This window comes from Pan troglodytes, chromosome 12 (assembly GCF_028858775.2).
Source record: "Pan troglodytes isolate AG18354 chromosome 12, NHGRI_mPanTro3-v2.0_pri, whole genome shotgun sequence".
Classification (NCBI taxonomy): Eukaryota; Metazoa; Chordata; class Mammalia; order Primates; family Hominidae; genus Pan; species Pan troglodytes.
Window position 1 is genome coordinate 17,208,056 of NC_072410.2, and position 17,336 is coordinate 17,225,391.

At 45.9% G+C, this 17,336-nt stretch overlaps 1 long non-coding RNA gene across 1 annotated transcript; it reads left to right on the forward strand.

The window, feature by feature from the left end:
• Window positions 1-13,490: 13,490 nt before the first annotated feature.
• Window positions 13,491-17,332, forward strand: LOC134807789 (uncharacterized). The gene is made up of 3 exons (XR_010149038.1): window positions 13,491-13,698; window positions 14,011-15,429; window positions 16,548-17,332. It is a non-coding gene; the product is annotated as an uncharacterized LOC134807789 (long non-coding RNA).
• Window positions 17,333-17,336: the final 4 nt, after the last annotated feature.

The following is a 17,336-nucleotide window of genomic DNA, read 5'->3' on the forward strand; positions in this document are numbered from 1 at the left end:
GGTGTAGGAAAAGGTGTGGGGTTGTGAGAAGGTGCTGGGATTGTCAGAGATGAGGGAGTTCTCTGTGACTGGAAGCAGGGAGTGGAGGAGAAGGGAAAGGGATGGTTTGAAGGAGGGATCATACTGTGTAATCCAGGCCAAGAGTTAAATGGAGAATGGAGCGTAGTGGGTATTATGGTTTAGATGTCTGTCACCTCCAAATCTCATGTTGAAATGTGTACCCAATATTGGAGGTGGGGTCTGGTGGGAGGTACTGGATCATGGGGGCGGATCCTTCATCAATGGCTTGGCGCCATCCCCTTGGTGAAGAGTTCTTGCTCAGTTAGCTCATGTGAGATCCAGTTGTTTAAAAGTCTAGGGTCTTCCCTTTCACTCCCTCTTGCTCCTGCTCTTGCCATGTGATCCTTTGCCTTCCCCCATGATTGCAAGCTCCCTGAGGCCTCCCCAGAAGCCAAGTAGATGTTGGCTCCACGCTTCCTGTATAACCTGTAAAACCGTGAGCCAATTAAACCTCTTTCCTTTTTAAATTACCCAGTCTTCGGTATTTCTCTATAGTCATGCAAGAATGACCTAATGCATATGGGAATCTAAGCCAATGGAAAAACTATACACCAAACGTCACAAAGCCCAAAGCCACAAATCCTAAATCACTCCATGTGCTCTTGTTTCCATTGCACAGGTTTGTGATTCCATTTCCAGATGTGATCCTCTTGGGCTTCCTTGGAATCTTCATTGTGAATAAACATTTTTTCTAGGATCTACCATGCTAGTGGTAGTACAGGCACTGAAAGGGGACTCAGGGATGCACAACGTGTACACTTGCCCTTCTCAATGTCTACAGTTAGATTGAGAAGGTGGGATATTGAGTGTGTCCTCACACAATAGAAGTACAGCACAAGGGCATGTGAGCCAAATGCCAAATACTAGGAGAGTCAGTAAATGCTAGGGGAGGAGAGAGGTGTTGCTGTAGCTAGAGTTGTAGGGAAGACATTTAGAGAAGGTGGGGTTGGAGGTGGGTCTTGAATTGCCCCTCTGCTGCTGTCATTGGAAGAAAACACTGAGGCTGATTCTTAGCTGCAATTCTAACAGTGTAGAACCATTAATGAAGCACAATTGTAGATCAGGGATTTCTACACTCAGGTAAAGAAATGTTGCATTATTTAATCTTTCTGAATCATACTAACACTATGCTCAGTGCCCAAGTCTCAGTTGCTAGGATGCAGAGAAGAACCACTCCAGCCATCAATGGGGCTCCCTCATCACCATCTGAGCCATGCAAAAGCCCTGGAGCTTTTTCTGGCAGAGTTCCCTGTTCTCCAGCCTACGTTGAGCCCTGTTGATATCTTCATTGTCTAAGTTCTGGCATCCCTTGAAGGGAGTCTGTATTGCTTCTGTGCCAAGTTTGGAACAGGACTCTTTGGGATTAGATTGAGAGTCCTCAGCCTAGGGCTCCTTTCTACCAGCATCGTGAAACATCCAGCATCTCCTGGCTCTTCCCAGGATACTGGGGTGTCGCATCTACTTCTTCCTCTACCACTGCAAGCCTGCCCTCTATTTCCTCAGCTCCTACGAGGGTTCCACCTGGTGTTCCATCAACTTGCCTTTAAAACCAAGACGAGGTAATTTATAAAGAAAAGAGGTTTAATGGCTCCCAAAGACATCCGTGTCCTAATATCTGGAAACTGTGAATATGTAACTTCATATGGCAAAAGGGACTTTGCAGATGTAGTTAAGGATTTTGAAATGGAGAGATTATCTTGGATTATCTGAGAGGACTCAATGTAATCCCAAGGGTCTTTATAATGAAATAGGGAGGGCTGAGAGTCAGAGGGGTTTGAAGATGCTGTGCTGCCAGCTTTGAAGACAGAGGAAGGTACCATGAGCCAAGAAAAGCAGGTGGTCTCTAGAAGCTGGAAAAGCAAGAAAATATTCTTCCCGAGAGCCTCCAGAGGGAACACGGCTCTGTTGATGCTTTGATTTTAGCCTCGTTAGACCCATTTCAGACTTTTGACCTCCAGAACTGTAAGAAAGTACATTTGTGTAGATTTAATGCTGTAAGTTTGCATTAATTTGTTACAGCAGCAACAGGAAAATAATACAGGTCTCCTTTCCCATGGGGTGGGCAGAGAAGAGGAAAGAGAGGATCAAACCCACCAGCTTTGCTTCTTTCTACATTGTTAAAATATGAATTGTGGGCTTATCCACCATCACACCAAATGGAGGTGGCTGACCAGGAGAGGGCTATTCTCACCACTGAAGGAGTTTGAGGTCACTTGTCAGAGATGTTTTGGAAGGGATTTGTGCATTTGTGTAGGTAGGAGGTTGGGCAAAGAGAAGGGATTAGTCTAGAATGTTCTCTTCAGTGCTTTCCATACCTGAGTTTCTATTATTTCAAAATGAAAACAACGTCTTTGTTTTTCATGGGCCAATAGCAAATCCCCTGTTCTAAACACTGGATCTTTTTTTGTTTTTGCATTTGGATATGGTAATGTAAGCTGCGAGATGATTTGTAATCCTTTATTTGAATAACATTCAAATAGCAGAAGGGGCTTACTTACACCACACACTGTGGGTATGTGAATCGGGTTCATTTTGCATTTTCTACAAAAGAGACTTTTCAGAGTTCCAAAACAAGCAGGCCTGTTCTGTGACAGCTATTAGGCCATGAGCCCATGAACCTCTGCTCAGCTGCCTTCAGTGCCCAGTCCCAGAGCGAGACCTGAGGAATATTTTGGACTTAGGAATTACAGGTGCTCTCTGAGCAGACTCACATCCCAACTTCACTCCCCACATAGGCTGGCCAGGAGTGAGTGCTGGCCCCCATCCCGTGAGCCTCAGTCTTCTCTGCATGAGATAACAATACCTGGGAATATAAGGTTGTTGAAAAGACTCAATGTGCAAAGCACAGTGCCTCGCAGATACAAGAACTTCAGGAAATGAGTTTCCTGGACTTCCATTTTCCAGATTTCAGCACTTCTTCCCCATCCCCAGTGACTAAGTGCCCACCTCCTTCTACAGATAGTAGTAGTCAGTTCTAATTTTTCCAAGTCGGAGGTCATAAACATTAACTGTGCTTAACGTTTAGGTAACGTTTAACTCAAGGGAAAGCTTGTTGAACAGTAGTGGTTTGGGAGCACAGTCTCAGGGGGAGAGGATGCTGCGCTGGAGGGGAAGTGTCTGAGCTTGGCAGACATCACTGGGTGGTTTCTTTCTCCTTCTGTCAGTGGCTCACTTAGCACCGCATAGAGTGTGTGTAACCGTGGCCTGTGGTCTCTTAGGCAGGGTTGGGAACGAGGAGGGTTGAACAAGGTTGCACTGGCACGTCCAGCACTCTCTCAGGAAGATCACCTGCATGCCCTACAGATGGCCTGCTGACGCCATCTTCCTGGAACACACAGCACATTGCAATAAAACAAAAAACTAATGACCTGAAAATGGGATTTTATTTCTTCTCATTCTGCCTAGATGTTTCTAACTAAAACAGTTATTTCTACTGTGTCTCTCTCTACAAAAGTCTCCATCCACTAGTCTTAAATTCTGTAAGCTTTCCATTCCAGCTTAAGCACACTCAAGGCAGGCATTTCCATCTCTGGGTAGTTTATGGCACCTCTCTCAGCCTCAGTTTTCCCAAATAAGGCTGTGGGGCTGGGGCCACCATTTTGGAGGAGGTTCCAGTGCTTTCGATCTATGATCTTTTGACTGGATATACAGGTTGAGCATTGGATGAGGAGCATTCTTGAGCTAATGACTTTTCTTGACTTTCACAGATTAATAAGAGAGATGGAAGATTGTCCAAACTCAGAGAAACTTCTCCTCCTCTGCTCACAGAAGCACATAAACCCAAATGACCACATTTCCATCTCAGTGACTGCCCTTGTCTTTTCCTTCCCCTAACCATCCACCTAGTGAGGAACCAGTGCCAGCTGCCAGTAAGAAAGCAACTGCACCCACATTCCATCAGGCAGGAATCCTGCAGACGCTGTCTTTGCATCTCTCTGCATATCTTGAGAAAAGTCCAGGCTCCCCCCACAAGCCTGTGCCTGTGTGTGTGTTCATCTCTTTCTCATGGTGGGTAGGCAGAATCATGCCCTCTTTACTCCCACCCCCACAAATGTCCACATTCTGATTCCCAAAACCTGTGAGTATGTTCCTTACATGGCATACGGGACTTTGCAGATATAATTACGTTAACGACACTGGAGATAATCCTGCTTGGGCCCAAAATATCACAAGAGTCTTTATAAGGGACAAGAAAGAGGCAGGGGGGTTAGAGACAGATGTGATGAGGGAAGTACAGAGCCAGAGAGGTGGCAGCAGGAGGAGGGCTCAGCCAGGCGTTGCTGGCTTTGAAGATGCAGGAAGGGACCATGAGCCAAGGAATGCAGGCAACCTCTAGAAGCTGGAAAAGGAGGGGAAACAGATTCTCCCCTAGAGCCTCCAGAAGGAACAGCCAAGACCTGGATTGTAGCCAGCTGAAACTCATATCAGACTTCCGACCCCCAGAACTATAGGATGGTAAATTTGTGTTGTTCTAAGCCACTACATTTGTGGTAATTTATTATAGTAGCCATAGGGATGAATACACTCCTCCAAAATGAAATTAATAACATCTGTTCAATAATAATATTTTTAAAAGATAGCTATGGCCCCAGAAAATTTCAATGCTCAATCACCAAGCCCAAGAAGTATAAGTTTAGTGTATCTATTCCAAAATTGTTTTTAAAGAAGATACCAACATAAAGATGGAATAGGGAACATGCAATGGGTCACATGGTCAATTAGATAGCACACTAGTTCCAGAACTTGGGCTGCAGGCTCTGCCAGACTGTCTTTCAGGAAGGACGGGCTCAGTGCCTTCTGCCTCATGTATTTCACCCCATGGCTTCTATTGCACACACACACACATGCACACAGCCTAAAAATGAAAGAGGATAAAAGCTTTCTCCAATATCACCCTCAAAGTTAAAGCACTTCTCTAAACAGAATGATGCCTAAATTATCCCCAAGTTTCAGTCTCATTACATTAAAAAATTATTTACTGGGTTAAGGATCATGTTGGTCCTACAAATACAGAGACCCAAAAGATGGTCTCCAACTTGAACAGATCAGCCAGGTGGGTTGAGAAGAAGGAGGAGAGGATCATCTTTGTCTTCTTCCAAAGGTGCTCAGAGAACAAAGTGATATGACCTGCTTGGATGAAGATGTGGCTCTCCTTGATTTCTCTAGGGACTTTTGTCTTGACCTTCCTGAAACGCCATTGTTTTGCATCTCTTATTATAAGCCCTATGATTCAACTATCACCTCTCGGGCACTGTTGACCTCCCCCACCCTAAGATCTCTTTCTCCCCATTCCCTGATGAGGCCTCAGGTGTGACTTTCACTGTTATGGCTGTACCTTCTCTCTCAGAGTAGCCTGCTCTCCATGTCCATTCGTCCACCACTTCTTGTCTGCCACTTGTTTGTCAGTGGCTCTATGGATTTCTTTCTTTCTTTCTTTCTTTCTTTCCTTCTTTCTTTCTTTTTTTGTTTTTTGTTTTTTGAGACAGAGTCTCATTCTGTCACCCAGGCTGGAGTGTAGTGGCTTGATCTTGGCTCACTGCAACCTCTGCCTCTTGGGTTCAAGCAACAATCCCTGTCTCAGCCTCCTGAGTAGCTACGATTACAGGAATGTTCCATCACGCCCTGCTAATTTTTGTATATTTAGTAGTGACAGGGTTTCATCATGTTGGCCAGGCTGGTCTCAAACTCCTGACCTCAGGTGATCCACCCACCTCGGCCTCCCAAAGTGCTGGGATTACAGGCATGAGCCACCATGCCAGGCCATGATTTTCTTTTTTTCTTTAGCTGAGAAAGAGTCCCACTCTGTCGCCCAGGCTGGAGTGCAGTGGCGCAATCTTGGTTCATTGCAACCTGTGCCTCCCAGGTTCAAGTGATTCTCCTGTCTCAGCCTCCCAAGTAGCAGGGATTACAGGCACACACCACCACGCCCAGCTAATTTTTGTATTTTTAGTAGAGACTGGGTTTCACCATGTTGGCCATGCTGGTCTCAAGCTCCTGACCTCAAGTGATCTGTCTGCCTCAGCCTCCCAAAGTGCTGGGATTATAGGTGTGAGACACCATGCCTGGCTATGATTTTCTTAAGCTCCAAAGTGTAAGCTGTATTTGACTCGTGGCTTCTTATTTCAGGTTCCAAGTCCAGTGTTCTGTTGTGCATTTTTATTATCATCACATCTATTAAACATTTGTCAGTTGAGCCAGACATTGTGGTCCATCATCTCGTATAATTTCTATAAACCCTATGTAGAAATTATGTAGGTGCTATTATCCCCATTTTAGAGAGGAAGAAGTCAAGTTTGAATGGCTGGTAAGTAGCAGGACTGAGAGGCAAACCTGGATCTGAGTGACTTAACTTCTGTATTAATCATGTTTTTTTTTTAATTTTATGTTTTATACTCTTATATCTTGGGGCTTTGTGGAGCTTGGAAGAACTATCCCTCTCAGGGTTAGCTAATTCCCAGCAACAACAACCAACTTGCTACCAGCATAACTTTGGTGTGCAAATCAACCAATCCAGAGCCCATATTCCCCCCTTCCCCCAGATCACCCCATGGTCAGATACCAGACACCTAGAGCCTATCCCTATGGCTCAGGGTCTGCTGAAATTGTTCAGACCTGCAATTCTAAGCTTGCTTGGCATACCTACCCTGCCTTATCCATTCCTTCCCATGAAAACCACAAGAAAGATTCTACCCCTTGCTTCTCCTTACCCCGCCTGCTCCCTGACTCCAGTGCTTCCTCCTGTGACCCCATGGTATGCCCTGCCCCCTGCTCTAGGGAACTGTAATAAACTCTTCTTTCAAGGACGTTTCCTCCATGTCTGTCATGTTTTACTATATGTGATTGAAACAAAATCCCAGGTAGTTTTTAAAACAACTTACTGATTTCCTCTGCTTCCTCCCATTTCTCCCTTTCCCATCTCTCACACCTGATGATTCCCCTTTCTCTGACTTCCAGTAGCCCCTTCTTTCCAGGCAGGGTTATCCCCAGCTCAGCCTTCACTGAACTTGAGGATCAGCTAGGGAGCTTTTAACTCCCCACCCCAGATACTCTGAATCGATTGTTCTGAGGTGGGGGTAGGTTCTGAAACCTGAGTGGGGTGTTAGAATCATCTGGAGGGCTTCTGAAAACACAGATTGTTGGACCCTATCAGAGCCTCTGATTCAGGAGTTCTAAGGTAGGGCCTGAGAGTCTGCATTCCCACAAGTTCCCAGCTGGTGCTGAAATGGGGCTAAGACATTCAGAGTTTTAAAAAGAATGCCAGGTAATTCTAGTAGGCAGTCAAGGCTGAGAACCACTGACCCAGAACACAGTCAAATGGAGAATATTAGGAACTTGAATCACAAGTGAATTAATTTTTTAAAAAGATTTCCAGTGATGGGTCCTGACAACCATGGGTTTCCAGGAGCCGGAGAAGTCCTCTGACACACCAGAACTGGGATCTTCTCCATGTCTCCGTTTCGATTGTGTGATCTTGAGCACAGATCCAAGGTCTTCCCAGCACTGGGGTTCTGTACGCCTCTTGATGTCTGCCGATTAAGGTATGCCTCACTGAGGGGAAGACCCAGCTGCTGCCCCTGACGATGGAGCAAAGGGCTGTGCTTTACGTCAAGAAATGGAGGGACCAGGCCTGGAAAAGTGTGCGCAGGGACAGCGAGACCACGGAGTATGCCAGCACACAGTCAGGAAATTCCCACCTGTGTTCCACACTGTATTTATTACACAAAGTCTGTAGCGTGGAATATTCAGAGTGATGGCTTTTAATGCGTTCATGCTCCAGCTCCTGAGGAAGATGGAGCATGCTGTGATTGGCTACTTTAATGAAATGCTGAGCATCTAGGAAGACAATGTGGAAATTATGGGGATCTGACAGCTGGATGAGGATGAATGGGAGTGCAGAGGCTGAAGGAACCATCCATGTATCCTGACCTCTAACAACTCTGCCAGTAACTCAAATCAGACCTGCTCCCCAGCAACCCCCAATCCAAAAAAAAAAAAAAAAAAAAAAAGCCACGAAGATGCTGGTAACCATGTAGTAGAACAAATTGTTCCAGGACTTAAACAAGAATGTTCACCACAGCTAGCTCTCTGCAGTTTTCAGGATAAACCTAGGTTTCAGCAAGCTCCAAACCATAGACAGACACGTAAGAGTAACCCTCCAGGAAGCCATCTCTGAACATTCCTGAGGAAACAAACCAAGGAAGCACAGGGAACATCTCATTGCTCAAGTGTCTTCTGCCACTATGAGGGTTTTGCCCTGGGCTAAGCCATCATCCACATAAAATACAGTCAGAACAAATACATCTTTCCTGGAGGGGTTTCTCACATTTTAGTTCATCCTATGACCTGGCTGAGACCTTTGGAAACAGTAATGAAAAGAAAAGGACAGAGAATAGGTAAGTTTTGATAAGGTCAGGGCTGGGGTCAGGCAAAGAGGTAGACAATAGAAAAATAGGGGGAAGTGGGAGCCCGGGCTGGGGGCAGAGCTTGTGGCAGGAGGTGGAGATTAAGCAGGTGGAAGACAGGCAGCTTGTGGCGGAAGGACTGCATAAGGCCAGGTAAGCACGTGCATCATTGGCAACTTGGGGGTGGTGGGTAGGGATGCACCCCGCCAGGCCTGAGGTGTGTTCCCTACTGGAGAATGTGGCACTGGGACCCGGCAGCAGCAGAAGAGACCTTGGCTTCAACATCTGCTGCTGCCATTGACTAGCAAAGCCCTCCAGGTCCCGGAATCTCTGCCTGCATCCCTGCAACACGAGCCCACCTGCTGGGCCGACCTCGTTGGGTGCATGAAGCCTGAATGAAATCCACAGTGTGAAAGCCCAGTATAAGACAGAGGCAGGGAGGCACGAACTATCTGCAGAACCTGGACGGTCACCACCACTGGAGCCTGGAGCCTTGATTTCTCCTGACCATAAATGGCCATTTTTATCCTGTTTCGCCAAACCTTTATAGTGTCTTTAGAACAATGCTATGAGAAAGCCGTGCATGATGGTTGCTTGGAATGCCATTAACTAAGGGAATGGACTTCTCTGCTCCCTTAATCTCACAGCGTCTCTACTCTCACTTTTCCACTCAAGCAACCTCTCTGCACCCCGGCCTGGATGCAGGCGACGGCACCCTAGATGGGAGTGCCACCTGCTTTCCCACAGGCTCTCCTGGGTGAAACACAGACATTCTCACAGCTCCTCAATTGCCTGGACAGAGTATGTTCCAAATCATTCCAGATCATTCATACTTTGGTGCACACTAACTCACTTCTGCCCCTTATCACCATTGAGACCTCTTCTTTAAAATGTCTTCCTTCCGCATTATACTTCTACCTGCACCTTCTCTGTGGCAGCCCCGCACAGGTGGTGGGAGGCCTAGAATGAGAACCCTGCCAAGAGTCCCCCTTCTGAAGCATTCCCAGGGCCTTTGCCTTCCTAAGTCATCTAGACCCCTTTCCCCAGTGCTGAAGAATGCTCGTGAATGTGACAAACCCCACAAGGCTCTCAGGGCTCTCCACGTCCATAAGCTGTTTTAGGATGTCCCTTTCTGTTTCATTGAAGCCCTAATGCCTCTGGTTTCTGATAAGAAAGAGATTTGAGAGCCACTGAAATGACAGTCCAGCTAATTCCATGTACAACGCCCAACCGAGTGCTGGGGAATATAACCCACGCTTTCCAAAGGGGACACAGCTGCTTCCGAGAAGATGAATTCTCTAGTCCTTTGCTTTGCACTGTGGTTTTCAAACTTTTATCCCTGGGGTCTCCATAGAGCTGTCTAGGAATCCCCACAGGAGGTGAGAGAAAGATCAAAGGTCCAGAAAACTCTTACCTCACCCCCCTTCACTGCAATTCTTTCCTATGGCTTTTGTTTGAGACTTCATTTGATTCTCTTCAAAATTATCTTTTCCTATTTAAAATGCTTTTCAATTGTTATTAAGCTGTGGAGTACAAGCAAATGGCTTTAAAAGTTAAATAGCTCTGGAAAACCTGTAAAGAAAAAGTTTCCAACAGACCCATCATACCTGTCACTCTGTCTGTCTGCAGTCCCTGCCCCAACCTCCCTCTAGAGTCTTCAGGGTTCACGGGCCCCCATCGCCCCCAGACCTTTGGCAAACAGGCCGTCCTGCAGCTTTCATGCCTCACCATCTCTGCTTTCCTTCTCCAAGGGTTTTGTTGAAAGATCTTTTCTGCTAGTGATTCTTCTCATCGATTGCCTGTTTACATATTGTGTGTTCCTTCCCTGTTATTTTATTGGGGTTTCTAGAAGGAGAGGAGAGAAAACATCTGTCTTCAACCTGCCCTCTCTAACCATCTCAGTCCAGATACCTTTAGCTAGCTCTAATTCCAAATAACTCCAAATTCAATTCAAGTGTGTTTTATTTTAACGTGGTCTTGTTGGCCAGAGAGAAGTCGAATTTTACCTGTTTTGTCTAATTTCTTGGGTTGTGGAGGATGTGGCAGTGACCACGATGGGGCTTGGGTATAGGGTGTGTACACTGAGTCATTGTCATAGGTCAGGGTCCTTGGAAATAGTCCCTGAGTCTCTTGAGGAGGTCTGGGGGAGTGCACTGGGGAACAGTGCTGTGGGAAATGAAGGTGGCATTCAGCGGAGGGAGAAGTTGAGCTGCAATGCGGCTGCAGCAGAGGCCTCAGCCCATCCCACAGGGAGCGCTGGGCCAGGATGCCCTTTAGAGACATCCTGAATGAAGGGGCCTGGATTTTGCACACTGGCACTGACCGTTCTCAGGGTACCAACTGTTCCCAGGAAGGAGGCATGACCTTGGGCAAGGCAGATTCCTTTGGCCAAGGTCAGTTCCCAGAAGAGAATGTAGCTGTGAGCAGCCAGCAGCCAATCTCCCATACCACTGCAACCCCAGCTCCAGGAAAATGCAATGCCCCATCCGAGGGGCCTGGGTGCAGCACCACAGCACCCTCTACATGAGCTGTCCCTTTCTTTCCATACGTCATCCACACCGTGCTCATTGTGACTGCTGACTCATGGGCAGTGTCAACACAGGTGCTATTCTAAATCCCTCTTTTGTATTAAGTCAGCCCTGACAACTACCCCACGCAGTGGGCCTTATTAGACTATTTTGGCTTTTGGCAGGACCGAGGTCTCAATGTGTAATGCTCTGGGTATCCAAAGACGAGATTCAGGACCCAGAACGGGGGGTGTCTGGCATACAGAAACCAATGCTTATTGAATGAACTAGTGAGGAAAATGCTCCAGTCCTCAAAGAGGTCCACCGCCTTGGGATGGAGACAGGTAAGGAAACAAGTGCTGTTAACTCGAGGCTGCATGAAAAGATTACCCTAGAGGAGCAAAAAGAGACACAAAAGGGCTGACCCCTGGGGTGCCAGGAATCCTGAGCCAGGGGCGCTGTTCTGATGGTGAAGTGTGGGAGCCTCCTGGGTAGCAAACACAGCAGATGATCTCCTGCCAGGACACAACCTGCCCGTCAGCAGAGCAGACATGAAGCTGCCTGGAGTTGTCCTCTTTACCATGGCACCATCTGAGCAAATCAAATGACCCCAAATTCCCTTGCCTGTGGCAAGAAACAACTCCAAAGACTGGTACCTGAGGATGAGATGGAGTCTCCAAAGACCCTTGGGATGGAGGAGTCAATGGCTCAGGAAGCATAAGTGCCACATAGGCAGTGATTCACCGACTGCTCTGGGAAGCCCTGGGACCAGGGCAGGACAGGAGTCCCCTCTGTCACCCCCAGAAGGATGGCTTTAATTTATCTGTGCTTGTCAGGCTTTCTGGGGCACTGAGGTGGCCTTGTGAACAGCTTGTGAGATGCTTCCTTTCCTCGGTCACCACGGATTCAGGAAGGCAGTCTCACCCAGAAGAGAGACAAAGAGGGGCTACCCTTGGGAGGGTGGGAGGGGAGCGCCGTGGTCTAAGGAAGGGGATGAGGGCAGCTAGGCTCTTTGTGTTTGGTAGGTGTAAAAGGAAAAGCTGCCTGAGGTTGGGGTGGAGCCCAGGGAGGGAAGGATGGTGGTTGGGAGGCTCCATGGTACCTGTTGGGGCCAGCTGGGTTTGGGAACCAAGTGGAACACTCAGAACAGCGGCCTTGTGAGCCCTGGTTGGGGCATCCTTGGCCAAGGGGATCTCTCTTGTCTCAAAATCCGTGTTCGTCAGGGGAGGAATTCATCCCTGGGAAGGCTCCTGGCAGCAGTGGGGAAGGTCCACTGTGCTCTCCAAAGTCCAGCTGCAGCAGCCATGCAGGGGCCCAGCAGGTAGCCAGGCTGAGACTCTGGGCAGTCACCCCTGGGGTCCTAGAAGATATGTTGTTGTTGTTGTTGTTGTTGTTTGTGATTATTTTCTTTCGGAAGGGAGGCTTCATATGAAACACACTGGAGTTCTTGGTTAATAGATGAGGCGAGGTTTTGGGTGATTACTTAGAAAAAATAACAGTTGTCTCTATATTTGCACTTTTTCTAGTTTATACTTATTCTGTTTCATGTGAACAAAAGTCTTCGTGGTTAAAATGATTTCTGAGAATGCTGTCCTGGTATGAAGGTAGAGTTATCAGGGAGCAGGAGGAAAGGCTGGAATTAGCTCTGGAAGTGGTTGTGCTTACCTAGTCAGTATGTATTAAGCATCAGGTTGCACTTCATGCAAGGCCAGGCATGGTAAAGCCGGCTCCCTCCTTCAAGGGGCTACAGCCAGCAGTGGAGACACAGCAAAAGAAATCATTTCAATGTAGAGTCTGGGAGTGAACGGATTTATAAGTGAGGACCTACAAGCTGAAATTGCAAAGCTCCAAGGTGGTGTGAGCCTTTCCCAGGAAAGAAATATCACACAAAGAGGTAAAACTCAGCTCCAAGGCATATCACAGGGCTGTGTGGATGTCCAGAAAGGCAGGAGACAATGTCCAAGGTGGTGAAAGTATTCTGTGCAAAGAAAAATAATCGAAATGAGATCTCAATGTCTGCTCGAGTTGTAGCTGCTCTTCCTGATGGGTTAAGAGGAAAAATAAAAAACCTTATAGACCAGCCCCTAAAGTTATCAGCCTCATGTGACACTAAAGCTGCAAAGGATAAGGAATTGCTGGGGATGGAGCAGTAAGGCCTAACCTCCCTGCACGTTTCTCTTTGATCATTGTGGATGCCAAGTAGGAGTTTTGCTACACCTCAAGAAAGGTACAGAGATGAAAATAGTCTGGATAGTAATCAAGAATTGGAGGGCTTCCATGTAAAGGCAGATTAACTATCATCCTCCCCATCACCAAAAACAGACACGAAACAAAAATAAGACACAGCACAGAGCAGATTTCTGTCTGAACAGGAGAAGGCTTTTCAGTAGGAAGCCTGACCCAGGCACCAGTTTTCTAAAAAGTGTTTCGTGAGGTTTGGGAACATAAATGGTTAAAGTGCATGGGCCCTTTAAGAAACAAGGTGCAGGGCTGTAAGAAAATATTCCTAGACAAGGTCAGACGGAAGTGGAAGGTACTGGAGCTGTTGTTTCTCTGCATGTGGTGAAGGAGTATTTTGTGGATCCAAAGTAGACAGGGCATAAGCAGAAAATGCAGGTGACCCCAGCAGCCGCTGAGCCGGCCTGGATTCGGGCAAAGAAAGCAGCGTCCTCCTGGTGCAAACAGACACAGCCACAAGTGCAAGACACGCAGTCTAGAAAGTCCGGAAGGTAAAATAAGGTCTTTTAAAAAATACAGCTTGGGGGGATATTTAAGGCACAAATATGAGATACATTACATATTTGTAATTACAAAGAGTAATACAGCACATGCGTGTGTACCTACTAATAATTTAAAAATTGAATCATTGCCAACCCGTTAGATCATATGTCTTCCTCTCTTCTCTCTCTCTCTCCAGGAAAGCACCCGTCTTTTTCTTTTTAAAATATTATTTATTTATTTAAATATCAAATTAATATGTTTTTGCATATTCTTATTTATTTGTTTATTTATTTATTTATTTATTTATTTTTCCTTTTCAGACAGGTCTCACTCTGTCGCCCAGACTGGAGTGCAGTGGTGCGATTTCGGCTCACCGCAACCTCCGCCTCCTGGGATCAAGCGATTCTCCTGCCTCGGCCTCTCAAGTATCTGGGATTACAGGCACATGCCACTAACACCTGGGTATTTTTTGTATTTTTAGTAGAGATGGGGTTTCGCCATGTTGGCCAGGCTGGTCTTGAACTCCTGACCTCAAAAGATCCACCCGTCTCGGCCTCCCAAAGTGCTGGGATTACAGGTGTGAGCCACTGCTCCCAGCCTGTTTTTGCATATTCTTCAACTTACACATTGCATGTGCTGTTCCAAAACAAGATGAAGGCCTTGGTTCTGCTTATTTCCCCGAGTTGTTTCCTTTAGTTCATTAATTAATTAATATCTAAACGGACAAATAAGTATTGTAGATACTTGTGGTGTACAACATGAGTTTTGAAATCTGTATACATTGGGGAATGGCTACATCCAGCTAATTAACATATGAATTAGCTCACTGTTTTGTGATGAGAACACATCACAAAAGCAAGTAGATACTCGCTTGGCAATTTTCAAGTATATAATACATTGTTATTTACTGTAGTCTCCATGTTGTACAACCCAGCTCTTGAACTCGTGCCTCCTGTCTAACTGAAACTTTGTATCTTTTGACCTACATCTCCCAAGCCCCCAGGCCCTGGGAGCCACCATTCTATCTCTGCGGCTATAAGTTTAACCCTTTCAGCTCGCCCATGTGAGATCATGTGGTGCCTGTCTACGTGTGCCTGGTTTGCTTCGCTCAGCACAATGTCTTCAAGGTTCATCCATGTTGTCACAGATGATGGGAGGAAAGTACCCATCGTGACTTTGATCTTGGTCCTTCCTGGCATTTCTTTATATTTTTACTATATATGTATATAAAAATACTACTTTTACCCCAAAACTATCCTTTGAAAGGCTAGGAACTGAGACAGGAATCTGGGTCGACCTGTGGGTGAGAGGAGCCATCGAGTTGGGTGAAATGGTTCCTGCCGCCCCCCAGCTCTGTCCCTCACCTCATGCGTGCCCCCTGCACTGTTGCAGTCATCAGCTTAATAGTCTAGCAGGCACTGCTTTCTTGGGTGCTACTGCATGTGGTGAAGGAGCATTTTGTGGATCTAAAGTAGACAGGGCATAAGCAGAAAATGCAGGTGGCCCCAGCAGCCACTGAACCGGCCTGGATTCGGGTGAAGAAAGCAGCGCTCTCCTGGTGTAAACAGACACAGCCTCAAGTGCAAGGCACGCAGCTTGGAAAGTCAGGAAGGCAAAACAAGATATTTTTAAAAATATATCTTGGGAGGGATATTTAAGACACAATTATGGGCCGGGAGGGGTGGCTCATGCCTGTAATCCCAGCACTTTGGGAGGCCGAGGCAGGCGGACCACCTGAGGTAAGGAGTTCGAAACCAGCCTGGCCAACATAGTGAAATCCCATCTCTACTAAAAATACAAAATTAGCTGGGAGTGATGGCGCATGCCTGTAGTCCCAGGTACTCAGGAGGATGAGGCAGGAGAATTGCTTAAACCCTGGAGGCGGAAGTTGCAGTGAGCCGAGATCGCACCATTGCACTCCAGCCTGGGCAAAAACAGCAAAACTCTGTCTCAAAAAAAAAAAAAAAAAAAAAAAAAAAAAAAAAAAAAAAGAGACACAATTACACTATAAAAAGTAATACAGTAGGTGCTACTATAGGTGCATAGAAGATTCTCAGAAGGCCATTGTAGAATTCATGAAGGGATACATAAGAAAGAACAGTAGGTTCTAAGGCCTGAAACAAGGGCTTTGGGGCTCGATCGGGTTCACATCCTTCTTGTATGTAGTGTATCAGGCTGATTAACATTGTAGCAAAGTACAGAATGAACGGTGAACAAGTTAGACCAGCTAAGAAGCTCCCCAATTTAGCTGCATGAATAGCTATTGAATACCAGCTTTGGGCCAGGCACTGTGCTAGGTTCCAGAATAAAGAACATGAATCTTATTTATAAAAAGCACAGCCTGGGCTTTCTGACCATGTTCAAGGGCAAGGTTGTCATGGCCTGAAATAGTCCACTTAGAAATCTTGCGTGCCTGCTCTAAGACAGCCTTGCTCACCGATGGGGCAACTAATTTACTTCAATTTTATATTTTTGCAAATAATATTTAAAAATATAAACCATGATTCATGGTATGTTAATGTTTAGATTATACTATTTATGTCTGTGGTTTCCAGAAGAGAATCAAGCTGGACCACCTCATCCCTGGTGGCCATCGTGAGTGCTTGAGATCTGCTTCTAACTAGGCAGGATCTCAGGTCCTTAGCATCTATAAACATGGTTATTGGCTAAAGATCTAAGGTTCCATGTTATGTCCAATCTTTTCTAAGCTGGAAACTGAGCAATTTTCAGAAAAAAAAAATGAACCTAGCTGGGGAGGGTGGTGGGCTCACATGTCTAGCACCCCCAGACAGAAAGTCTTAGCATTATACAGGATGCTTTCCGTCTCTATAATCTCATCCCCTGTAGTTTTCCACAGATGCTGTACTTCGGATTCTAGAATTAGGAGAATTTGACCAGCTTAATAAGTGTCCAAATAAGTGATTTCTACTCCCACTTCCTTGACATGCAATTGCCGAATAAACAAACCCACAAAGGCAAGGCAGCAATGTGTATTCTGAAACCAGGTTTTTAAGGCCTGATTTGGAGTTGTCTTCCTATTGAACCCCAGCTCTTGGGTTCAAAGTCGATGATCATTTGTACGAATGCCATGGTATATTTAAGTGAGTGGTTACAGCTGTTTCAGTTTCTTCCTCGCCAGTGTTTGGGGATCAGTGAGTGGGCCAAGCCAGGACTCACCCCCTGCAAGTTCACAGAGGCCTCAAACTCTGACAAGAAGAAGTTTCCATCTTAAAGACTGACAGGTATACCTAGAGATTGAAAATTAACATCCAGAATATTGCTTTCCCAAACATTATATGTTTATTTAAGACTCTGAATGCTATGTTGGCTCTAGCCTTGAATCTCTGCACATTTCAAGGGAGTCTGTACTTCGTGATTACTAAAACATATGGAAATTATACAAATCCAACATGAAAGGCATTCTTTTTCTTTTTAAAGGGACTGCTTCTATATTCCACATTTCAAAAACCTCACCTAGGTTAGAAATGTAGGTATGTCCTTCACTGATGAGGTTTGGAAACATTTTGAAATCTCATTTTTAAACAATAAAGAAATATTTTTATGACACTTTAAAAATTTTTACTTCTAATTGTTCGTTATGTCACTAATGTGTCATTCGTTTGGCTATAGTAGTTGGATTTTTCTG